Raw genomic sequence first — 26,390 nt, 5'->3', positions numbered from 1 at the left:
CAGGCACATGATAGCATGTTATTATGAAATAGTCTGCAGAATGACAAAAAACGAATACAAAACAAAGCAAAAGACAAAAACTTTGTGTTTTCCATCTGAGAAACATAACTCTCCTAAAAAGGGAAACAATACAAGATTCTGTATAATTTTTTCTGCAGAAAATAACTGAAAAAAAAAGAAACGTTTGGTGATCATGACACAAAATCCTACTAGCAAAAGGAAATTTTCATTGATGCCCAACACTCATGTGATTCCTCAAAGGCATCCATAACTCCAGTTTCAGGGGATCCAATTTCCTGGTCTGACCTGCTCCGGTATCAAGCTCAGCATGGTACCCAGACATACATCAGAGCAAAACGGTTACAAACAGAAACAATTCTAAAATTAAAATGAAAACACATTCAAAGAACATTTTAGTGTCTTTAAGGAAACAGTAGTCACAAGATTTTTTTTGTGTGTGTGTGAATATTTCTCATAAGCAGTAAAAAATTTGGCAACTTTAAAAAGTATTCTATTTGTTTTGTGTTGTCTCTTTTTAATATATTCAATGCAATATGAATTTTTATTATTATTATTACCAATCATAAAAATGGTGCACATGTTATTAAATGAACATAAAGTCTTTCTGTTTGTTTGTTTGTTTTGATTTTGATTCTAGTAAAGCTTTAAAATCTTGGCTTTTACTGTGGTACAAATTCAAAATAAAAACAATTTTTAGACATTGGAGTACATTGTAATAAGGTACTTCAATGTCCCTCATATCACCAAAGGATTTTACCTCCATAGTAGCTAAGCTAAGAGTTCACAGTTTTGCTGCGCCAAGGAATGAATTGTAGGAACGACTATTTGGATTCATATTTCCTGCCATGGTCAAAGCTATTTGACTTGAGTGGCTGTCATCATTCTCAGCACACATGGAACAAGTTTCATTCATTTAAGAAATGGTGTATGTATTAAGATGGTCTAGTCAGGAAGTAATTGATCAACTGTTTCAATGAACATTGGTTCTGCTTGCAGGGTGGCAAAGACATTAGGTGAGAGCAAGATTCTTATTCATTGGCTGTGATGAACCAGAATGTAGAGAAAAACTTTTTTCTTTGGCTGGTAGGATTTTGTGTCATGATCACCAAGTGTTTTTTTCCATTTATTTTCTTCAGAAAAATTATACAGAGTCTTGAATTGTTTCCCTTTTTAGGAGAGTTATTTTTAAAAGTATTCACTTCAGAAAAAGAGTAACTTATAAGGTCCTCTTTCTCAAAATTGATACAATCATTATAAATATCAGGGAAAACATTCAGTCTCACTCTTTGCTGTTCTCTTACAAGCCACCTTCCAAATTAATTGTCTACATTTTTTGGGGGGTGTATAAATAATTTTCAAATATGTAAGCTTTCTGAAAACTATAATATTTTGTAAAAGCATCAAATAAACAATGCATTGGGAAACATGTAAATTGATTAATATAAAGCTATATAAATAAAGTAAGGTTCTTATGATGTAAAAAATCTTATTGAAATCAAGAATAAAACAGGAAGGTCTTAATACTGTCAAAGTAGAGCTCAGCAAAAGTCTGCCATACAAAGTGCTCCAATCGGTAAGTCTAAATAAAGTGAAAAACTGAAATTATTCTCCTCGATTTTAGAGTTCTCAGTTTACATATCCGTACTTTATTATAATATCCGTGCAACTGTCCTAATGTTTAGGGTATAGCGTCTACATTGCCCAGAAGAAGAATGAGGCATACAATAGACCAGTACATGCTAAGTCCCATTGCAAGGGCTGTTCACACTCTTTATGATTAGTTTCAATTCATATTCCTATTTTCTTCTTTTAGGCTATGAGTATTTACATGATATTATAATTACCAACCTTCAAAATACCTTCAGTAGATCAAACTCAAGATTTTTCACTTGCCTGGGTTGTTTGTGAAAGACCTAAACTCGGATGCACAGGGGCAATTCATCTTAAAGCCTGCAGACTCAGCTACAAGCCAGCAGCAAAGTGAGTCCTCCACCTTTCTTCAAGTACCAACTCAGTTCCCATTTCAATTTGGCATAAAATATCAATTCATGTTGTCATTTTCTTGCTTGGGGGAGGGGCACCATAGAAAACAAACCCAAAACAAAACAAGATGCCCCAGGTTCAGGTTGAGATCTCTACATTCTGGTATCAGGACTAAGCTTGATTATAGGGAGAACATTCGATTTGTTCCAGAAAGATTGTCAACATAAGCTGGTATGCAAAGATACTATATGCACACAAGTGTGTGTATACACATCTATTGTCCCATTAGAATATGATTTCATATATTTTCATGAATAAAGCAGAAAAGGACCTAAGAATTGGATTTAAACTATTGTATTGCAAGACATACAGAAAAGTTATATGCATGGAACTTAAGGTACTCTATTTCAGACTGAAGAAGTAACCTCAGTCTCCAAATCTCATTTTATTTAGACTCTAATCTTACTTCAATTCACACAAAAAGCATATTTTTCTGGCTTCTACACATGCACCTGGATTTGGAATGGACCTAGTACTTATGTTCGGTGGCTTTTGAAATTGTTTTAGGGATTTTTTTTCAAAAATAGCTTAATTTGAGCATTTTCCCCATTATGCCTATTTACCTCTTTATTGCATTTAAGTTATTGTTTTTCTTTTCTTTTTTTTTAATTAGGTATTTTCCTCGTTTACATTTTCAAGGCTATCCCAAAGGTTCCCCATACCCATCCCCCCAATCCCCTACCCACCCACTCCCCCTTTTTGGCCCTGGCGTTCCCCTGTACTGGGGCATATAAAGTTTGCAAGTCCAATGGGCCTCTCTTTGCAGTGATGGCCGACTAGGCCATCTTTTGATACATATGCAGCTAAAGACAAGAGCTCCCGGGTACTGGTTAGTTCATAATGTTGTTCCACCTATAGGGTTGCAGATCCCTTTAGCTCCTTGGGTAATTTCTCTAGCTCCTCCATTAGGGGCCATGTGACCCATCCAATAGCTGACTGTGATCATCCACTTCTGTGTTTGCTAGGCCCCGGCATAGTCTCACAAGAGAGAGCTATATCTGGGTCCTTTCAGCAAAATCTTGCTAGTGTATGCAATGGTGTCAGCATTTGGAAGCTGATTATGGGATGGATCCCTGCATATGGCAATCACTAGATGCTCCATCCTTTCGTCACAGCTCCAAATTTTGTCTCTGTAACTCCTTCTATGGGTGTTTTGTTCCCATTTCTAAGAAAGGGTAAAGTGTCTACACTTTGGTCTTCGTTCTTCTTGAATTTCATGCGTTTGGCAAGTTGTATCTTATATCTTGGGTATCCTAAGTTTCTGGGCTATTATCCACTTATCAGTGAGTACATATTGTGCGAGTTCCTTTGTGATTGGGTTACTTCACTCAGGATGATACCCTCCAGGTCCATCCATTTGCCTAGGAATTTCATAAATTCATTTTTTAATAGCTGAGTAATATTCCATTGTGTAAATGTACCACATTTTCTGTATCCATTCCTCTGTTGAGGGGCATCTGGGTTCTTTCCAGCTTCTGGCTATTATAAACAAGGCTGCTATGAACATAGTGGAGCATGTGTTCTTCTTACCAGTTGGGACATCTTCTGGATATATGCCCAGGAGAGGTATTGCTGGATCCTCCGGTAGTACTATGTCCAATTTTCTGAGGAACCGCCAGACGGATTTCCAGAGTGGTTGTACAAGCTTGCAATCCCACCAACAATGGAGGAGTGTTCCTCTTTCTCCACATCCTCGCCAGCATCTGCTGTCACCTGAATTTTTGATCTTAGCCATTCTGACTGGTATGAGGTGGAATCTCAGGGTTGTTTTGATTTGCATTTCCCTGATAATTAAGGAGGTTGAACATTTTTTCAGGTGCTTCTCTGCCATTCGGTATTCCTCAGGTGAGAATTCTTTGTTCAGCTCTGAGCCCCATTTTTTAATGGGGTTATTTGATTTTCTGGAGTCCACCTTCTTGAGTTCTTTATATATATTGGATATTAGTCCCCTATCCGATTTGGGATAGGTAAAGATCCTTTCCCAATCTGTTGGTGGCCTTTTTGTCTTATTGACGGTGTCTTTTGCTTTGCAGAAGCTTTGCAATTTTAAGAGGTCCCATTTATCGATTCTTGATCTTACAGCACAAGCCATTGCTGTTCTATTCAGGAATTTTTCCCCTGTACCCATATCTTCGAGGCTTTTCCCTACTTTCTCCTCTATAAGTTTCAGTGTCTCTGGTTTTATGTGGAGTTCCTTAATCCACTTAGATTTGACCTTAGTACAAGGAGATAGAAATGGATCAATTCGCATTCTTCTACATGATAACCGCCAGTTGTGCCAGCACCATTTGTTGAAAATGCTGTCTTTTTTCCACTGGATGGTTTTAGCTCCCTTGTCAAAGATCAAGTGACCATAGGTGTGTGGGTTCATCTCTGGGTCTTCAATTCTGTTCCATTGGTCTACTTGTCTGTCACTATACCAGTACCATGCAGTTTTGATCACAATTGCTCTGTAGTACAGTTTTAGGTCCGGCATGGTGATTCCACCAGAGGTTCTTTTATCCTTGAGAAGAGTTTTTGCTATCCTCGGTTTTTTGTTATTCCAGATGAATCTGCCGATTGCCCTTTCTAATTCGTTGAAGAATTGAGTTGGAATTTTGATGGGGATTGCATTGAATCTGTAGATTGCTTTTGGCAAGATAGCCATTTTTACAATGTTGATCCTGCCAATCCATGAGCATGGGAGGTCTTTCCATCTTCTGAGATCTTCTTTAATTTCTTTCTTTAGAGACTTGAAGTTCTTATCATACAGATCTTTCACTTCCTTAGTTAGAGTCACACCAAGGTATTTTATATTATTTGTGACTATTGAGAAGGGTGTTGTTTCCCTAATTTCTTTCTCAGCCTGTTTATCCTTTGTGTACAGAAAGGCCATTGACTTGTTTGAGTTAATTTTATATCCAGCTACTTCATTGAAGCTGTTTATTAGGCTTAGGAGTTCTCTGGTGGAATTTTTAGGGTCACTTATATATACTATCATATCATCTGCAAAAAGTGATATTTTGACTTCTTCCTTTCCAATTTGTATCCCCTTGATCTCCTTTTGTTGTCTAATTGCTCTGGCTAGGACTTCAAGTACAATGTTGAATAGGTAGGGCGAGAGTGGACAGCCTTGTCTAGTCCCTGATTTTAGTGGGATTGCTCTTTATTGCATTTAAGTTATTGTTTTTCTAAAAAAATCATTGTGCATGTGATATATATATATATATATATATATATATATATATATATATATATATATTTGAATACATGTTGATAGGAACACATGAAAACTCATACATCTTATTCAGGCTTTATCATATTATCATATTACTTGAGTATATCAGGCCATACTATTTTGGTTTAGAGAAATAGGCACTATGTTCTACACTGAGAAAGACTGGTTAATTTATATTTTGTTGTATGATCCATTTGTTTACTTTTAATACTTTTGTTTTAAGTAGCATGCATAGGATTTCATTATCGTCCAATGTTTGTAAAGTCTTAGAGGAGAAAAATAAACTTTGATCTCAGCTTTGAACTTATACTACTGGAACCAGGGTCCAGAGTTTGACAAAATCGTCATGTGTACCCAGTCATACTGGGGAGACACAGCTGATGAGACAAATTTCACAATGATCCTTTGAAAAGCTTAACAAGAAAACTAAGAATGGGAAGAGCTTCATTATGACCTTTGAAGACAATAGAAAACTGATTGCTGTGAATAAAAGTGAGGGTGGCTATGAAATAGGATATGACTGGCAAAGCAACTGCCTGGATGTAGTTTAGGGAACTTGTTCAACTAGATATCAATTATCTTATGATGCAGTGTAACTTAGATGGCATCATTCTGTGAGAATTCCCACTGGGTCATGTCCTAGAGAACACTAGATTATGTCTTAGAGACATCTCTAAGATTAATAACAATGTAGGGTATATGGAAGAAGAATATATAGAAATTACAGGATGCCTAACCAATTATAACAAGGATATTATACAATTGAAATTTGGTTTTTTAAAAAAGAGTTATGTAAATTACACTATTTCAGGTAATGATCTCATCTCCTCTTTAGATGTGGAGGAAAGATTTCATAAGAAACAAGGGACTGTATTGACATCTTGCTTCCACAGGGGCTCTGTGCCCCACCAGGACCAAGAATGCCCTGCCCCAACATTTAATACAGGAAAACTCTTTGGCAAAGATCTGGGTTCGATTTGTCATGAGGGAAAATGGCCCACAATAATTGTGGTAGGTCTCATGTGGTTCATTTCTGGCTCTCCTAAGGAAAATCTGGTAAAACAATGAGTGTTGACTGATCTTTTATGGTTAACATTAGGGTGGGGTGTGTACATGAAAAGATTAATGCACAAAACCAGTTTGAGGTCCTCCTTGACCTTGCCATCTCTCACACTGAACCTGTGCAAACCATTTGTCTGGTTCTCACAAGCACACAGAGTTCTGTGCTGCATGACTGGTAACAGGTATTTCCCTTTCTTCTTCTCAGGACATTCTATCCCTCATAGAAGAAAAAGGACCCAAGACTGAGGGCATATTCATGATATCTCCAAATGTGAAATCATGCAAAATCCTAAAGGACAAATTTGAATCTGGGGAAGAGGTGGATATAAAAAAGTACTCAGTACATGAAATCGCCTGGATCTTAAAGGTAGGGAAATTCCTTGCACCATCCACTCTCAGGATTCCTCTGAACTTATGTGAGTAGTTTCCTTCATCATGCATTCCCTTGAATGATGATAGTACATACATGTGAGAGAAATTTGGTAATCTCAAAGGTTCTTCTGCTATTCACAACATAAGGAGTACTGACACAAACAAAAATTAAGTCAGAATGAGTGGTAATGTAACTAAGTAACTTTTATTTGATTTTTTCATGGCCATGTGTAGGGTCACTTCACACATGCATTTGAATGTCACCTGGTAAGTGTGCATAGTCATATGCATTTGACTACCAGTGTTCTTTAGTCTCTCTCTTTCTCTCTCTCCTTTTTTCTGAGAGGCAGATTTCTCTTCCTCAGTATAGAAGATGTGACTTCTTCATGGATCTCTGTGCTACTCATACCAAGTAGGATCTCATGATCGGCTTGTCTCTATCTCACTAAATATTGGTACCCATGTGCAGGTCCTCAGGGATGTGAAACAGTTATTCTTAATTGCTCTGCCATTCCTGCAGCACCATCAAATGATATTCTTTAATTTATTATTAATATTAATATTCAATTACATCATTTCACTCCTTCCTTTCCCTTGCTCCATGTTTGTTTCCCTTCAATCTCCCAATTCTGCTAAAAATCCATGGCCCATTTTCATTTACTGTTTTTATTATATAGATAAAAATGAGTCCATAAGTGTGTTCAAACAACCAGATAAGTCCATTATCCTTTGTAGTATATGGACTATTTCTTAGCTAACCAACTGCTATTGGCTTAAAATTAGGGGGCTCCCTTAAAGAAACACTAATTTTCTCACTCTTTGTCGTATTTATGTGCATATAGTTCTTCATCTACAATTTTTCTTCACAAGATTTACTTATTCCCAGTTAGTGTTACTAACCTGGATGATGTTTTGTTCAGAAATTGTTTTGACAAGCATATTATATTGTTGGAGTATCAAAAGTGAAATCACCCCCATATTTCTAGGATGCCCAATCTCAAAGCAGATTTCCTGAATCTCTGATGTACAATCTTTCTCACTCTTCTAACCAATGTTTTGAGCCTAAGGTTCAGGATTTAGTAGGTAACATGAATGCAGTGGGTCTTGGAGGCCCAGGATATTTTGTTCTCTGTACTTTGAATAGCTGCAGTTTTCTATAATAGTCTCCATCTATTGCCAAGAGAACCTTTTTGATGTATTGGAATGGGCTATATTATCTATAGATATTAACATAAATATTTAGAACAGAATTGGGAATCATGCTTGTTTAGTGAAATGGTGATAGGACCTGTAAGAGCCATGACCTCATGTGATCCCATGCTTCCAATAATAGACATGATCTTCTGCACCTCAGAAATTAGATAATAACTTAATATGGTGGTCTTTTTTGTTGTTGCCATAATTGTGTATTTCTGTCATTTAAAAGTAGTATTTGATCTGAGGTATTGATCTCTTAGGTATGCTAGTTCTCAGGTGTCTACTAGAGGTATGTTGACTAAGTCGATATTTATCTTTAACCCAAGCACATTTGAAAAATCTGCTCTTAGGTTTACAGTTTTGATAGACAAAACATGCTGGGCCTACATATCAGTCAACATTCTACCTTTGGAAAAGTTTGGGAACTGTGAAGAAAGTTGGAACTAAACTTTAAAGCTGACTATATTTTAAGTAATTTCCATAATTTATTTTCTCTGCAAAATATTTTTTCTCTCTCTATAAAGAGTTTCTTTGAACTCTCAAAGGAAGTCTGCTGACTTCTCAATTATATGACCAGTGGATTGCTGTACCTGAAAAGGTCAATGATATGTAGAAATTAGCAGCAGTGCAGAGGTAAGGGCTGGCAAATTGTGTGAACAACATTATCAAAATAGAAGTAATATTTGTGTACACACAATAGAGTTTATATATCCCAGAAATATTCCCCCAAATTTCTGACTGATAGCAAAGGTTTTATTTGTTTACAAACATGGAAGACATTTTCAAACAGAGGTGTGGCTTGGGGAGTCACAGTGCACCATGCTTATCATTATCAGCTTTGTACTCCAGTTAAATTTGTCATTTTCACCTGAATCTCGGGAAACATTTCAAGCCACATTTCGAGTATACCTTCTTTCTTTCATTTTATTCATGGAGGTCCATAAATAAGATACGATTTCCTTGTCCTCTTCCTTCATATTTACCAATAGAGTAAACTTGTTTCAAAGTAACTGTCTCTTTGCTCAGTCTTACAGAAAAACTCCCAGGATCCAATGCTGCTCTTCTCCAACAACTTTTTCAAATATTACACAAAATTGCAACAAATTCTTCCATTAACCAAATGCCATCGTACATGGATAGCACCATGTATCTTATGTCTTCCTAGCTATCATAATGAAGTACTGGCAAATGATATTACCAAAAAAGGTAATTAGACATGAACTTTAAGCATAGCTTTGATAAGCCTTTACAATAAGACAGGATTATCCTGAGAGTCTGGGTTATTTTTTTTTGTTGATAATGATTGTTTTGGTTTTGGTTTTGTTTCATTTAGTAAAATAAGTACAGCTTTGAATCAATAGTGTTCTTCTGGAGAGGAAGAATTATTGGTGCATTTTAATAAGTAAAATATAAAGGAGTATTTGAACTCAATGACTCAGTCTTTTGTTACTTTTGATTTAGAATATCCTTAAATTAACATGGTTAGGAAAAATGCTGTGAGATGATGAAAAAAATATATCCTGGCTATTGGGTTCAGCATCCAAGACTGAATTTTGATGTAATCAGTGGAGAATATATTACATTCTACTTGTTTTCATGTGGTTTTCTTTTTTTTTAATTGGTATTTATTTCATTTACATTTCCAATGCTATCTAAAAGTCCCCCACACGCTCCCCCACCCACTCCTCTACCCATCCACTCCCACTTCTTGGCCCTGGCGTTCCCCTGTACTGAGGCATATAAAGTTTGCATGACCAATGGGCCTCTCTTTCCACTGATGGCCAACTAGGCCATCTTCTGATTCATATGCAGCTAGAGACACGAGCTCGGGCGGGGGGGGGGGTGTATTGGTTAGTTCATATTGTTGTTCCACCTATAGGGTTGCAGATCCCTTTAGCTCCTTGGGTACTTTCTCTAGCTCCTCCATTGGGGGCCCTGTGATCCATCCAGTAGCTGACTGTGAGCATCCACTTCTGTGTTTCATGTGGTTTTCTTAACAAAGCAATATAATTTGGATTTTTAAAAAATCAGGTATTGTTACTATGACTTCCAATTCATGTGATTAAATATACCCTTGATCTCATGATGCTGGGTATGATTAGTTTAGAGAAATTATAGAGTACACCTTTCTATGGGATATGCCTTTCAAATACTATCATAAAATTCAAAACTTCAACAGTATTGGGATCAAATGGTTATTATTACTCTCAATATTTGAGTTTCTGATTCATTATTAATTAACCAACTGCCCTTGGACCTGAAAGGAATATATTGTATAATAGCCTAACTGAGAAAAAAAAAGTTTGATTATATAAGATCAAATATCAGAAGGAAAAATAGGGTTCCAAAGAACCTTCCTTAGGAGATCCATAGCTATCCAGTTCCCTCCATATTGGCATTATTTGAAAAACCTTCCAGCATAGTAAACCTGAGGATTAAGATGTTACCATTGCATCTGCACTGAGCCACCAGAGACCTATGAATGTAATTGCTCACACGAGTTTGCCTCTCTCTTGCTTTTTAGTCAGCCTATGGGAAATTTCAGGAGGACGGTGATCTCATTCAGAGGTCATTTTCTCTCCTTAGTTGTGCCTTTCTATAAACATCCTTACAAATATGCACAGTCATGATTGTGTCCAATGAAACCAAATTTACTCAACTGGAAGGTATGGGTCACATACTGGCCATCACAAGGAGAAAATTGGAAAGCATCCTCTTATATAGTGATGATCACACTTGAACATCTGATCTCACAATCATGTTTTAAATGTCTAACAACACCTGACCACATATTTTATTACAGCTAACATTTTCTCAGAATTCAGAACTACATATTTTTAGCCTCCAAACCACATAAGTAAAATGTGATTGGCAACCATGCAAAATGACAGAGACCCTCTGTGTTTACTCCATTTTGTTCCAGATTTCTCTGGTAACTTTCATGATTGAAAACTCTCCCAAAATTTTCGGAATAGACATGGTTTCAGTTTCGTATGAAACGTCACTTTTTCATCCACAAGGAGCAAAGGCCTCATGTTCCCAAAATACTCCACCTAACATCGGGAACATCCAGGAAACAGAATATGGACTCAGCAGCTGTTCCAATGGGAGGACACGCATGCCTGGTCATGATGCACTGGCGATAAGTCCAGCTGCTTCTCTTTCCTATGAGGGCATTATAGGTGTGTATAGATGTTCTACTACCATAAATTAAAAGTTAGAATCATTTAGCACTGAAATTATGAATTATGACAACCAGCAATGAAGAATTTACTAAAACATATGAAGCGATGTAAACCACCCCCCTCCAATCCTGAAGCAGGCTGAGACAGACCTTGACCTAGCTGCCACTAAGGAGATTGCCTAGGGTGGAGCCTTCCTCCCTAGATCACTCTATTGTTCAGCAACTGCTGCTGTTCTCATTCAAGGCACTGCTACCTGTTGAGAGGCCACTGAGCTATTCTGGAGACTACACCCTAACCTGCAGTTGGTTCCAGGCTCCAAGAATGAATTGGCAGGAATGGGCCTCCCTCCCCCTTTATAAGCACATTTGCCATTAAACATTTGAGCTTTGATCAGGAATCTTGACTTAGCTCCATTTTTCTCTTGACTGCCTAGTTCCCCTCTCTTTTCAGCCCCGGCTTGCCTCCCAGGTGAAACCTGGTCCATGTGAGACGTGGGTGGGCTTCCAGCTTCCAACAGTCTGGTGCTTGGGCCAGGGACTTGAAGAATGGCCGAAAAATGCTGGAGGAATGCTGCTTGGTGTGGAGCTCCACGGGAAGAAAAAGAAAAGGATCGTATTGGGCACCGAAGCAACAGGTACACATCTAGTGCTAGCTTAAAACTTCATTTTTTAAAGTATTGCTAGAGGTGTGGGAGGATATGGGCTAAGTTTGGAATCAGTGCTAAACCAACGCTGGTTTCCACTTAGGTTCAGCAGCGAATTATTCAGAACTAGGAACTGATCAGGTGATTGTCCACAGTTTTCAAAAACTGCTTTAGGCAAGAGGAAAAAGGGTTTAAAATAAATAATCAGGCGGATGTCCGCAGTCAGGAGCTGCATCAGGAAGCAGGAACAGGGTTTCTAATAATAAAATAATATAGAGGAAAATGGATTTTGAAACTCTCTCAGAGGTAGAGAAAAATTTGGGGGACACCCTGCCTTTTTCTCTCAGGCCCTTACAGCAGAAGTTCTCTGCCCTCTTTGTGTTGTCTAATGTCTGGTGCACTGGTCTGTTTACGTGTCAATCCATGTGTGTTTTGTCTCATTGTATGAATGACTGAATGTTCTGTGTTTCATGCTGGAAAATAAAAATTGTTAAGACTTTATCTGCTGGTTCAGTAAAGCCGAGACTTCTTACACGCGTTCTCGCGACCAGCCAGGAAAGACGCAACAAACCGGAATCTTCTGCGGCAAAGCTTTATTGCTTACATCTTCAGGAGCCAGAGAGCAAGAGCTTTATTGCTTACATCTTTAGGAGCCAGAGCGCAAGAGAGCAAGAGCAAGAGAGAGAATGGCGAAACCCCGTCCCTTTTTAAGGAGAATTATCCTCCGCCTAGGACGTGTCACTCCCTGATTGGCTGCAGCCCATCGGCCAAGTTGTCGTCACGGGGAAGGCAGAGCACACGGAGTGGAGAACTACCCTTGGCACATGCGCAGATTATTTGTTTACCACTTAGAACACAGGATGTCAGCGCCATCTTGCAATGGCGAATGTGAGGGCGGCTCCCAACAGAGACTGGCCACACACTTTAGCCAAGGATCAAGCACAGTAGGGGAACCACTGCTGGAAAAGCTGCTCTCAAAGAAAGGGAGTCTGCAGCCTCTTAGTTTGGGGGCAAAAAAGCTGATGTTTTTTTTCCGGAGGGTTCTCTGCAATCGTGATTATTGCGTTTAGCTAGGACAAGGTGCTTATTGTCTTATAATTATAGCTAGAAATTTTGAAATTCTTTGATTGGTCTAAATTCATAAGACTTGTGTAGCTGCTTCATTTGGTTTTTTATTGGTCTTAGAGGTGTAATATGCTCTGCGTGTCTTCATCGTAAAGCATTAGCTTATAAGTTATTGGGTATTATAAAAAAGGTGTAACACTGGTTACTAGAAAGTTAGCTTTAAATTGGTAACTCAGGTTTGGAGACTTTCCAACACGTGGCATAAGGCAGGCCAAGAGGCTGGGTCTCTAAGGATACTTCTAGTTGAGATAATATTTAATGTGATTCTTATCCTAGAAAGTAGAATTAAAGGTAAGATTTAAAGCAATGTCTCTTTAATGAAGCATTGAAATTTGCACTGTCATGCATTCATAGGTATAAATTGGCTGCCAAATTTCGTAACATGATAGTGAAGTTTTGATGTTTATTCTAAGGTGATGAATTGTTTTGAAATTGGGTTTTGCTTTCCCAAGGTTGTAGTTATAGTCTAATATTGCAAAAGAAACTTAAAAATTCTAAAATCTGTTCTCACAGCAAGAGGAGCAAAGCTCAGAGCAGCCTCTTCGGGGCTTGTGTAACTTGCATCTTGTCTTGCAAATGGTGCCTAAGGAAGCTCTTGAAACTTGCCTCTCCTTGCCTTCAGGGAAAATTCCTTTTAGCTAAAAGAACACTATCCTGATGTTGTTCTAAATAAAGTTTAAATTCAAAGTTTATAAAGGGTCAATCAGGCTGTAGAATTTATCAGGACATTGCGATTTGACTTGCCTACTTCATGTAAAGTTATTATAGATTTAAGAGTTTGTTTTTTTCCTTTGCATCTGGAAAATTGTAAAGAGTTTGCTTCTAGTGAGATTTTAATCACTGGAAAAATTTTGCCTCTGGGTACGGCTAATATAGCTTTAGCTCATGTAAGAGAAATTCTTATTGTCTCTGCTTCACTACAAGAAGCTAAGAGTTTGAATCTTTCAGTGTATATTGTTTCCTAAGTGAAAAGTATTTTATAAGCTAATGCCTCTCAAGGGAAGTTTACTTTGAATCCTTGCTCTTACACAAGGAGCTTTTAAGTTCTGGGGAGTAGCTGTTGCTCCAAAAAAGATTCAGAGGCAATATCTTTTGAATACTTAGGGTTTTAGTTATACTATGTGGTACAGAAAATCTAAGAACAAAAAATTGATTTGCTTCAAAATTTTATTTTCAAAAGCTTCCAGGAGATGTTAATTGGCTAAGACCTCACCTTAAACTTACCACAGGAGAACTTAAGCCTTTGTTAGGTGCTATTAAGTGAGACACAAATTAACTGGCAAAGAATAAAAGGCTTTGCAGAAAATAAAGAAAGCTTTTATAATTGTTATCAATTATAATCAATGGTAATTAAATATTAACTGCCTATTTTAGTTTTTGGTTATTAAATGTGCCCACAGCAATTCTTTGGCAAGAGAAAACATTATTGTAAAGTCATTTTTCTTCTCCTCCCAACCAACCATTGGCCTAGGTGGAGCTGGCCGGCTGCTGGCTGCTTCGAGCAGGGCTGTGGGGTACACAGCTTTCCTTGAGTGGTGGTGGCATGGGAGGCCGCCAGAAAGTGGGTGCCTTTGTAGCGAACTCGGGGGAGGGCCTGAAGCGCCAGTCATGCGAGCTATTGCCCTTGTGAACATCTGCCTGTCCCCGCTGGGAGTGGCTGTATTTTTCCTGCTAGGACTCGGGGTGCTCTGCCACCTTTGCTCGGGCTTCCTGGCCTCCAACAGATTGGGCCGCTTCAGCCTCTACAGCCTGGGAGGAGGGCCGGAGGCGGGCAATGCCAAGGTGGCCTTCACCTCAAAGCACAGTTTAACATCCTATTAAAGCTGCTGTGGTGCTAATAAAGAATTGTAAGATAAATTCGTATATTTTAGAAAACCTATAACAAAAATTGTATCTTAAGATCCTGGCTAAGTGTCTGTTCCTTGTTCAAAACAGCAATTATTTTGGTTATTACAGATATTGATATTTGATCTATTACAAACCATCATTTTAAATAAAACTGACAATCATTATCCCAAAGATAAGTTAAAAAATTGTTTTTATGCATGCTTTTGTACCTTCTATAAATTCATGCATGCATGCATCCCAATTACTGTGTTTCAAAACAGCCCTTCTATGGAAGAAAAGTATATGTGAATTGGATCACACGCTCATTCTTTTGAGTTTCCTCCTGCTTCAACACAGATAATTAAATTGTGTGCTGTAGGTGGTGTTTTAAAATGTTGAATAATTAAGCTTTAATTTGTATATTTATCAATATATATCTCAGAGCTTACAATTGCTTAAAATTGTTCATCCCTCAGATGCTATTAATTCTCAAGTTTGCAATTGCTTATGCAACTCATAAGAAAAAAATGCTGTGCTTTTAAGAAGACTGTTTTTGGACAGTTAAGAATTTTTCCTGGGTTGCCTGGAAAAGACCCCCAGGATTTGCTTTTGTGTTATAGATTTACAAAAAGCTTTAGCTGATAAAGGATTACAGATAGATCCTGAAAAGATACAAACTCAGGATCCTTATAATTATTTGGGTTTTAGACTTTCTAATTGTATTAGTTAGGGTTCTCTAGAGTCACAGACTTATGGATAGTCTCTATATAGTAAAGGAATTTATTGATGACTTACAGTCTGCAGTCCAATTCCCAACAATGGTTCAGTAGTAGCTGTGAATGGAAGTCCAAGGATCTAGCAGTTACTCAGTCCCACACAGCAAGCAGGCAAGGGAGCAAGAGCAAGACTCCCTTCTTCCAATGTCCTTATATGGTCTCCAGCAGAAGGTGTAGCCCAGATTAAAGATGTGATTCCACCACACCTTTAATCCCAGATGAACTTGAACTCGGAGGTTTAGTCTCCTGGAATCCATAGCCACTATGCCTCAAGATCTCCATACCAAGGTCCAGATCAGAAACTTCTATCTCCAAGCCGCCAGAGAAGGGTCACTGGTGAGCCTTCCAATTCTGGATTGTAGCTCATTCCAAATATAGTCAAGTTGACAACCAGAAATAGCCACTACACTAATCAAGCTGTTTTTCCCCAGAAGATAGTTATTCACAGAAACAACTTAAGGACTTTAAATGATTTTCAAAAATTGTTAGGTGATATTAATTGGCTTCGTCCCTATTTAAAGCTTACTACAGGGGAGTTGATACCTTTATTTGATATTCTTAAAGGGAGTTCTGATCCTCCCCTCCCCTAGATCTTTAACCTCAGAAGGATTGCTGGCCTTGCAACTAGTGGAAAAAGCTATGGAAGAACAATTTGGCACTTATATAGATTACTCTTTGCTTTTACATCTGTTAATATTTAATACGATTTGTATGCCTACAGGATTGTATGGCAAAAGTCTCCTCTAAGAATTTCTCCTAAACGTAATATCTTGCCATATTATGAAGCAGTAGCTCAGATGATTATCCTTTGAAGGAAGCAGGCACTAACTTATTTTGGCAAAGAGCCAGATATTATTGTTCAGCATTACAGAGTAGGTCAAGACACTTGGCTGAAACAGCACAGTACAGATTGGTTGCTTGCTCAAATAGGATTTAAAGGAACTATAGATAGCCAGGTTTTGTGTGAAGTAAAGACAAACAAGCTGCACGTAGCCTCCAAGACAGAATCGGATGGTTCGGGAAGATCTAAGATTTCCTAAGTCAGGTACGGCCGCCAGCCACCATAACTCCCAGGCAGGACTACAAAGCATAAATAAATTTTATGCCTCGGTCCAGCTATTTTTTTTTAATTAATAAAAGGGGGGAAATTGTAAACACCCCCCAGCGTGAAGCAGGCTGGGCCAGATCTTGACCTTGCTGCCAGTAGGGAGATTTCCTAGGGTCTGTGAATGAGGCTTGTAATATTTTTACTGATAGCTTATATGTTGCACAATTGGAACCCTTATTGGAGACCTGTGGTACGTTTAACTTTAATACGCCAGCAGAATCCTGGTTTTCACAATTGGAAAAACATCATTCTTGCCCAAAAACACCCGTTCTATATTGGCCACATACAATCTCATTCTGGTCTTCCTGGACCTTTAGGTGAAGGCAATGATTGCATCGACAGAGCTCTAATAGGAGAGGCCTTAATTTCAGATCCTGTTGCTTTGGCCAAATGTGATCATGAAAATTGTCATCTCTCTAGCCATACCTTAATACTCTGACATAAGATCACTAAGGAGCAGGCAAGAATGATTGTAAAAGATGTCCTAAATGTATTACATTATCTCCAGTGCCACATTTAGGAGTTAATCCACGAGGTCTTATGCATAATCAAATTTGGTAAGTGGATGTAACTCATTATGCAGAATTTGGAAAATTAGAATATATACATGTTTGTATTGACACTTCTTCAGGATTTCTTTTTGTTTCTCTGCCTCTGAAAATGTAATTGATCATTGTCTACAAGCCTTTAATGCTATGGAATTGCCGAAACTTAAAAAGACAGATAATAGGCCATCCTATTCTAGCAAAAATTTTACTTCATTTTGTAAGGAATTTGGTATCAAACATAAAACTGGAAATCTTTATAACCCCATAGGAAAAGGACTAGTTCAATGTGCTCATCGCACTTTAAAAAATTGGCTTTTAAAAGCCAAACAGGGGTAGTTACCCAAGGTCACCAAAGGCACATCTTGCTTTTGCTTTATTTGTTCTAAATTTTTTGCAAACTGATGGTAAAGGTTGGTCTGCAGTGGATTGCCACTCGCATCCAGTTACTTCTAGTTCTTAGGCCATGGTAAAGTGGCAGGACCCATTAACTAACGAATGGAAGGGTCCAGACCTGGTCTTAATCTGGGGAAGGAGCTCGGTCTGTGTTTTTTCACAAAAAGAAGATGGAGTGCAATGGTTGTCTGAAAGATTAGTTCATCAACTGGACACAGATCCTGAATCTTCCAGTAAGAATGACTCTTACCTCGATATTGGTAAAAATCCTCTTTAGACGAAAAGTTAACTTGGAGCACACCTCCTCTCCCAGAAGAGTTACAGCCTTTCTGTGATTCTCAGTCACCTCCCCCACAACGGGAGCTCTAAGTCTAAGCTTGATTGTTGCTAATTTTCAATTGAATGGAGTACCTGGACTTCCCCAAAGAAGCTTTTGTACTGTTGCTTTTCACTGTCTCCCATTGTTTTTCAAGCAGGTTAGTCAATGCCCCTTAGCATGACTGCAGCAGGTGTGCAGCCTCGCCTCGAACAGCACGGGTGGCAGTTATTAATCTATATTAAGAAGCATTTTAAGTACATACTGTGGCTTTGGTCTGAATTGGGAATAACATGTGCTATTGAGGGTTGGACAGTCAAAGATGGGCACCCAGATCTCGGAACTATACCAATCTAAGACAGGTACATGCTAAAAGGCCGTGGGTGTTGATAACACACTACAGAGCCATGTTTTGTGTGAAATAAACACAAACAAGCTGCACATAGTCTCCAAGACGGAATTGGATGGTTCGGGAAGATCTAAAATTTCCTAAGACAGGCGCGGTCACCAGCTGCCATAACTCCCAGGCGGGACTACAGAGCATAAATAAATTTTATACCTCAGTCCAGCTTTTTTTTAAAATTAATAACATGAGGGAAATTGTAACCCCACCCCTCAGCCTGCAGCAAGCTGAGCCAGACCTTGACCTGCTGCCACTTAGGAGATTACCTAGGGTAGAGCCTTCCTCCCTATATCACTCTATTGTTCAGCCACTGCTGCTGGTCTCCTTCAAGACACTGCTACCTGCTCAGAGGCCGCTGAGCTATTTCAGAGACTATAACCTTTCCTGCACGTCATCACCTGCAGCTGGTTCCAGGCTCCAAGAATGAATTGGCAGGAATGGGCCTTCCCCCCCTTTATAAGCACATTTGCCATTAAACATTTGAGCTTTGATCAGGAATCTTGACTTAGCTCCATTTTTCTCTTGACTGCCTAGTTTCCCTCTCTTTTCAGCTCCAGCTTGCCTCCCAGGTGAAACCTGGTCCATGTGAGCAGTGGTCGGCTTCCAACAAAGCGAAACTTCACCTGTGTGTTATAGATTATTTCCTATTGTAAGAAGTTGCTTCAAAATTTTGGTACTTCTTTCCACTGGTCCTGTATTTATGTAAGAGATAAATCCCAGAAATGAGATCAAGTAATTAATTACCTATATGTCACTTACTTTGATATATTGAGCAATAACTTAGATGTGTTTAATACATAGAAAAAACCACTTGAATTGTGTTTTCTCTATGCAAAATCTCTGACTGTCCTTAAACCTACTTTGTAGGCCAGGCTGACCTCAAACTCGCAGAGACCCTCTTGGCCCAGCTTTTGAGTATTTGGTTAAAAGGCATAAGACATAAGCAATTCTTAAAATATAGCTTAGTATATACATATGGAAGACATAGACTCTATGACTTCAGCTTTGAGCTCTCAGTTTAGGGAATTGGGGGGAAGCCAAGGACTGTAACAGAAGATGCAGTAAGGCAAGTTGTGAAATCTTCTGTTACTGTTGCTGTTAATTTACATTTGTCCTTAACTGTTCCATCAGAAAGTAACACAGGTGGATAAAAGATTGGTATTATATTATTGCTTGATTCTAATGACTCTCAAGGCAAACAAAGTATTTAACTTGTATACGAGAACTATGGGCCATATACAACAGATATCCAGTACCTTATGAAGCAATTATTATAAATATTATAATACTCATTAGTTATTTTCTGTGTATTTGTGGTGATGCATGAGGCTTTAAGGCTATAAAATGTGGAGGGCATGCAAGGGCTAATTGAGTTCAATGACAACAAATAATGATTTCATTCTTCATTACATCCAGAGAAACAAGAAGGCAATGAGTATACAAACCAACAAACATCTTCTCAAACTCCTCCAGAATCAATAAAAAAAAAAAAACCAAATATTTTGTACAATTCCAGCCATTGTTTGCTCGGACAAGATGCTACTTCATATACTTGTGAGTTTCATTTTGGTTTTCTACAGCTGTCCTATTTCCCATAATTTCTGTGAACCTTTGTTCTAGGCAAATTATTTCATCAAACAGATGAATATATAGATAACCTATTGATGATGTTTAAGATTCTTTTAAAATAGAAAAAAACCCCACTGAAACTAGAGACTTCTAATTTAAAAAAATGAAAAGAAATAGTATTTCCATGTTTTTCACTGATTTCAGTGAAGACCCAAACTCACCAGTTTGTTGGACAAAATGAATTTTTGGCACTGCCTCACTGATTCTCTTACTATAAATCCCTTAAGCTGCATTATGACTCCATCTTACTCTAGAGTCTACTTTGATATCACTGCCTCTGAGATTACTCAATCTCATAATGAGAAATATCTATGGACCTTTATTTGATATTATCAGTAAATTAGATATGCACATTGCTCTTTGCTATATATTGATCTTTTTATATTGACTTTACAAAATTGCACTTAATGTCTTAGTCTATTTTAAATATGCTACTAGATTTCCATTGGAAATATTCAATTATTGCCCAACATCTATTTTATCAATATGCCTGTGCCAGAAATTTATGCTGAATATGAACAAGTTTATCATATTAGACAAATGATTATTACTGCCTATTGCTTAAGTATTTTAGAGCAGAACTTTTTGTCATCAATGACTGTAATCATGTAATCAACTGAAAAGAGAGAAAATATGGAGAAAATCTGGTTGTGGCCATGAGTTTTACAGAGAGAAACCCGGGAAGACCGATTGAAATTTTCTTTGGTGCTCTAATGTGACAGCGTCTTTAGATATAGAGAGTGGAAAATTAGAAGTAAGAGATAAAAGAAATTAAAGTCTCAGCATTATAGTGGGAAAAGAAAGCTTTCTTAAATACACAAATATCAGGATGCACAATAGATCCCATAACATACAGGAGGCAAAATAGAGATTTGATCTCTGAAAGAGAAATATCCCAATAGTAACTTAGAATGGCATGCTTGAGAAAGATATTCATAGAAGAAAAAGAAGTAAGAGAGGAAAATTCACCAAAATGAATAGTCATGGTAACAGAAGTATAATTAAATCTTGAGGATTATCCAGTTCCAATAAAACCTTGTTTCAAATTGGGAAAAATGGATTAGGGAAGAAAATATATTTGGAAGCTAAAGAGGAAAAAAGTTCAATGTCTTCTTCATCCCTTTCAGTTGTAGCTCTACATTCATAGTTGCCATGGCTCTGGTATACCTTAAAAGACATATTTGGGTTTTCCAATCTGCAATAATAGATGATGCCCTTATCCCACACAGGACATGTTATCCATGATTGCACAAAAGGGACAAAATTCAGATCTAATATTCTGATTCTTCTCGAGAGAATCACACTGGTCCCTGAGGGATAAGATTTACACTGAACAGCTGATTAACTGGAATGAAGAATCTGTGCTAATATTAGCTTCTGTTTTTAAGGTAAGGAAAGTTTTTGCATCACAAACATTCAGCATCCCTCTAGAGATGCATATGTGCTTTCTGTCTCTGGGATTTCCTGATGATTACATTTTCCTTGAGCTATGGACACACTAGCTCTGTATTAGAGGAATGGTAGGTAAAAGTCTGACAAGCTAAATGATTCTTCACAAAGACACAGGTGAACACCTTCTGTTTGGAAGTTAACTTCCTCGTATGTAAGATGGTCTTTGTTTTGGCATTACAAATTTCCCACTGATTTCACCTCTATAACTATATGATGTGAATTAATAGCAGAACGAGTAATAATTGTGGAAAAAGTGTTTTTTACAAGATACATGTCTTAAATCATACTTACCAAAAAAAAAAAAACACCCAAAAAATCCCAAACAAAAACCTATTCCTCATAAATACAATAGTACAAAAGAGCTAGTCCACCACAGACATATAAGAAGTTATGAGAGATTTGTATGTTGCCTTCTGTCCAGTACATATATGAAATTGCTTTCCTTCTCTACCAAAAAAAAAAAAATAGAGCAGCACTTGTATATTTGCCAGATATTGCCATCCAAACTCCATGTCAAATAATGATAGTATTAGCCTAACCTACTTCTAAATAGTCTACTATGCTTAACCTAACAGTGAGAAGCAATAACTCTGGAGCAAACATCATTGTTTTATTTTGGCAGAGAGGGGGGGGCATGATCTGAGTTTGCCTCTAAGTAGACTGGAGCTTTGGCCCCAGACATAAGAGAAATATAATGCTCTGAGAGTAGTCAAGCTGAATAGCATTAGGCAAAGGGACCGAATGATCCATCCTTGACCCTCCAGCTGGCCAAGTGTGTCCGGCTCGCATTGCCAGAAACCTGGGGTCACATCATGGGGAGGAAAGTGAAGATCAGTAACTGAAGGTGGTCATGTGTATTCACAGCAATTTAAAGGTACAGGACTACATGGGAATCTTCCATTTTCCTGATATTTTTTTTATCCTTGGTACAACATGAAAGTTAATAGTGGTATTTCATGAACAAAGACACTTTTTTGTCCTCAAACAAGCTGCTGCGAACAATTAGTTTAAATAGTTGAGTATTTTCACATTTTAAAGAATGGGTGTGAAACAATATGGCCATCTCACATGTAAAACAGTGTGCTCAATATGAAAGTTCACCACTCCAGGTTGGTCTGTACCTAGAGGTGTACATTTATATTACAACTTAACTCGGTGAACTGAAGGTACAGATTCACCAAATTATATAATCAGAATGAGGTATTTTTTGACCTTGCCATTTTTTAATGGTTGGTTATTTTCAAGAAGAGCACTTTGTTTTTTGTTTTTGTTTGTTTGTTTTGTTTTTAGTTATTGTTTATTTTTTCTTTCAAAACTTTATTTATTTGTTTGTTTATTTATTTAGTCATTTTACATCCTCTTTACCCTTCACAGAGTCTCTTTCCTTCTCTAAGCTGGTTATGGTCCCCTAGGCTGTCCTCACAGTCTAGCACATTAACTCTCTTCAGGATTAGCACATTTTCTCTTACTGAGGCCAGTTGATGAAGGGTTTCCACAGACAGTAAACAGCTTTAGGCATAGTCTCTGCTCTACATTTTGGTGGACCTACAGGGAGACTGAGCTGCATATTTGCTACAAATGTGCTGTGGGTCTTGATGCAGCTTCTGTATGCCTTTTGGTTGCTGGTCAGTCCTTGATAGCTCCCAGTGGGCCATGTTAGTTGACTCTGCTGTTCTTTCTATGGAGTCCTTGTCTTCTTCAGGGACCTGAATCCTCTTCCCAACTCTTCCATAAGAGTCCCTGAGATCCATCCAACGTTTGGTGGTGGGTCTCTTTACCTGTTTTAGTCAGCTGCTGGGTAAATACTCTGAGAGAGCACTTTTGATAGGTCCCTATCTGGATGTTCCACAGAAGAGCTGGCCTCCTTTGAGACAGACAGAGCTTCAGGCAGTGGAGTGCAGATCTCTCTGATTGCAGGTAGTAGTGTAGACTGAAAGCCAGGAAAGTGAATTAGAACAGACAATAGGGTTATTTCAGTGAATACTGCAGCCAGATCAGCTTCTTTGATTCTAGTCTTAGTTAAAAATACATAAGCTCCTGCCTGTAATTTCCACTTTTGAGCCATGATTCATGTTGGTGACAGGTTGGGAATTTCTTAAGGAACTAGGGTCTCAACCAGTGGTTTTCTGCCTCTGACCAGCCCAGTCGGCCTCTGTCAATCTGTGGAAATTAGGGGTTCCGGCAGGTGGGCATGGAGTCGGCGAGTAATGGGTGACAAATGCACAGAGATACAAGGGAGTGCTGAATCTGAATGTAGACTTTGCTGCTGTTAATTTGATTAAAAAAAAAAAAAAAGAAACCCAAAGCTCAGGCCAACTCCCCTATAGTGGTGAAAGCATGTGTTCCTTACCTGTATGCTATGTTATTGGGTAATTTTAATAGAGTTAAGATCACCAATCTTGGCAAATCTTTTCATACTTGTTGTAATTCTTATCAATTAACTAATTGTGTAGACCCTGACTTAGATAAGGATTCTGCCAATATGATTTTGTTAAAGAGACCTGCTTATATTTTGCTGCCTATAGAGTTAGAATATGATCCTTGGTTTAAAAATTCAGGAGTGCAAACTTTGAAAACAAGTCCTGTGACATTAATACAGTTCATCATGCTGTGGTCATCCCTAACTATGACATCATTTTGCTGTTATTTCATAACTAAAATTTTGCTACTGTTATGAATTATAATGTGTAATGAATGGAATATCAGATATGCTGGATATGTGATCCCCAAAAGTATTGTGACACACAAGTTGAGAAACACTGGTCTAAACTGCCATTTTTAAACGAAGATGTTTTTCAAATACTTTCTACAATGTACATTGACCATTAATTTTCTTGGTTTTTTTAAGGATTATATTAAAAATATAAAAGGAAGCTTGCTTTGTTCAGGCTTATATGAAAATTGGGTTAGCGTACTTGATGAAGATTCTCTACTTGCAAAAATGTCTGCTATACAAAGGTAAAAACTTTGGGGAATTGCACAAAGGTAACTTAAGGGAATTGCATTTTGATGGTACATAGGCTTGTATTTACAGGGTTATACAGTGGAATGATGTTCCATGCGAAGATGTTTCCTTTGCTTAGACAGGTATAGTCACTTTATAAACAGGTGCATTTCTCAAGCAAGAGTATTGTACCATGTCTGTAATCCCATCACTTGAGAGTCTTCTACATTATAACTATAATAGTTTGAAGACAGCCTATTCTACACAGTTGTGTGTAGGTCACTCTAAAGTATTGGTTTGAATCCCTTTTTGAGTCAAATTAAAAGAAGCATGTATGTATAACCCTGTGGATATTGCATGCAAATATTATACCCATGTATTTTGAATATTGCACATGTTAAATATATGTCATTGATTAGAACATGAAGATATTAGTTAGGCCATCTTTTTCAATTATAACTACCTAGAGATGTCTGGCTCAGGTATAGCTTTGCAGTTTTTAGATCATTGTCCTGTATGATATTCATTAGAATGATTTCTTAGGTAACAGGAGCTTTGAGTTCCAATTTCTACTCAGGACTCCAGCATCTCTGCCTTACCTATAGCAGAAACTTTTATAATCGAATTGCATAGGGTCACTAGTGTGCTTTCTGTTCCTTGCGCTCCAGAGTGTCACAGAGTGTTACATGGATTCATACTACATTAGATATTACATGTGTCCCCATGATGGCTGGAAAATTGGTTCACTGTTTAACAGCAATATGTTTCCATACACAAAACACACATGACCTGCAAGAATCTCCATTCATTCTATTTCCAGGGAACCTGATACCTTTCTCTGGGTTCTGTGAGTACCAGTTATATGTGTAGTACACAGAAATTCATATTTTTATAAAATTTCCCATAATTTTATAGGGAGAATTGATTTGCAGAAAATATTTTAGTGAATACTTTAGCTGTATATTCTTACTTCTTTTGAATTCTGATTATACTATGAGCTGGTCTACAAAACATTTACCCTGATTTTTCGGTGTATTCAGAGTTTTGTAAGTAACATTACTTGTCAGACAATCAGCAGTAAAATTCTCCTTTTTCCATGTCTAACAAAGATGCCACAAGCAAACTACCTGCTGCTCGAAGAGCTCATCTCTGTGTTATCAAAAATTAAAACTTCTACCAGCAATCACCTAGACACCTACATGTTATCTATCCGCATAGCCCCTCATGTGCTGTGGGAACTGACTTGCCAGAACTCATTATTTGGAAGTGACCTCTCAAAAAAAGTAAGGGGATCTAATTTTTCCCTTTGAGAACAAAGTCCTCATTGTGATTCAGGAATTGGAAATAACTTGGAAAAGTCCCTAATGTTAAAGGACACGCTAGGATTGCATGCTACTAGGGTGGGTGATACATTGATCTATTTCAGGAAGGATTGATAATGTCGTTAAAAAGAAGTGACTTGTTTCTTTTTTGTTCTTTCCTTTTTTTTCTTTCTTTTAAGATATTTATCTTAGATATCTATATTCTAGCCAAGAGTATGCTGTATGAATAATGGTAGTCCAAGAAGACTACAGTGAGGTTGTAAAAAAAATCTCGATTACCTAGTTTTTGCTGTGTTTATTTTCTACTGTAGCTGTACTTTGGAGCACTTGTTGGTTGTGTTTCATAGTGGTTAGACTATTATAATTATGAAATATTCACCCCAATTGCACTGCTGGTCATATAAAAGCACAATGCATACAATTATTTATGTATAATTATATATGTATATTTGTATACATATATACATATATATGCACACACAGAGATACATATGTGTACACTATATGTGATCTAATGAATAATAATAAAAATGTAGTATGTTATATATTATACCTCCTATTATTTTCTCATTAACTCCTACTTATATAAAAAAGAATAGTGTGTGCTTGCCTTATTTCAGGTAGAGTCTTATGTTCCTCAGTCTTTGGTTTTCTGTAGCTCTTAATTTTACATTAAAGCTGTATGCATGAATATTTTATTTTACTTTCTTTACATTATATCCAAATTGCAGTAACCTCTAAGTCCCATTCTCACAGCACACTCCTCCCTCAGTTTCATTTAAATTCAAAACTTTACTTAATTTTTCA

At 37.6% G+C, this 26,390-nt stretch overlaps 1 long non-coding RNA gene across 1 annotated transcript in view; it reads left to right on the top strand.

The window, feature by feature from the left end:
• Gm6639 (predicted gene 6639) overlaps positions 1-26,390 on the top strand; it is a 69,012-nt gene that overhangs the window by 17,537 nt on the left and 25,085 nt on the right. Inside the window, exons 8-16 of the long non-coding RNA NR_040748.1 lie at positions 1,835-2,001; positions 6,549-6,710; positions 8,939-9,118; positions 10,836-11,094; positions 11,548-11,731; positions 18,788-18,909; positions 19,653-19,790; positions 21,095-21,253; positions 24,166-24,275. This is a non-coding gene — a long non-coding RNA (predicted gene 6639). The remainder of the gene's footprint in view (positions 1-1,834; positions 2,002-6,548; positions 6,711-8,938; positions 9,119-10,835; positions 11,095-11,547; positions 11,732-18,787; positions 18,910-19,652; positions 19,791-21,094; positions 21,254-24,165; positions 24,276-26,390) is intronic.

Source organism: Mus musculus, chromosome 3 (genome assembly GCF_000001635.26).
Source record: "Mus musculus strain C57BL/6J chromosome 3, GRCm38.p6 C57BL/6J".
Classification (NCBI taxonomy): domain Eukaryota; kingdom Metazoa; phylum Chordata; class Mammalia; order Rodentia; family Muridae; genus Mus; species Mus musculus.
The sequence above is the reverse complement of the archived record's forward strand: the minus strand, read 5'-3'. Positions and strand labels throughout refer to the sequence as shown.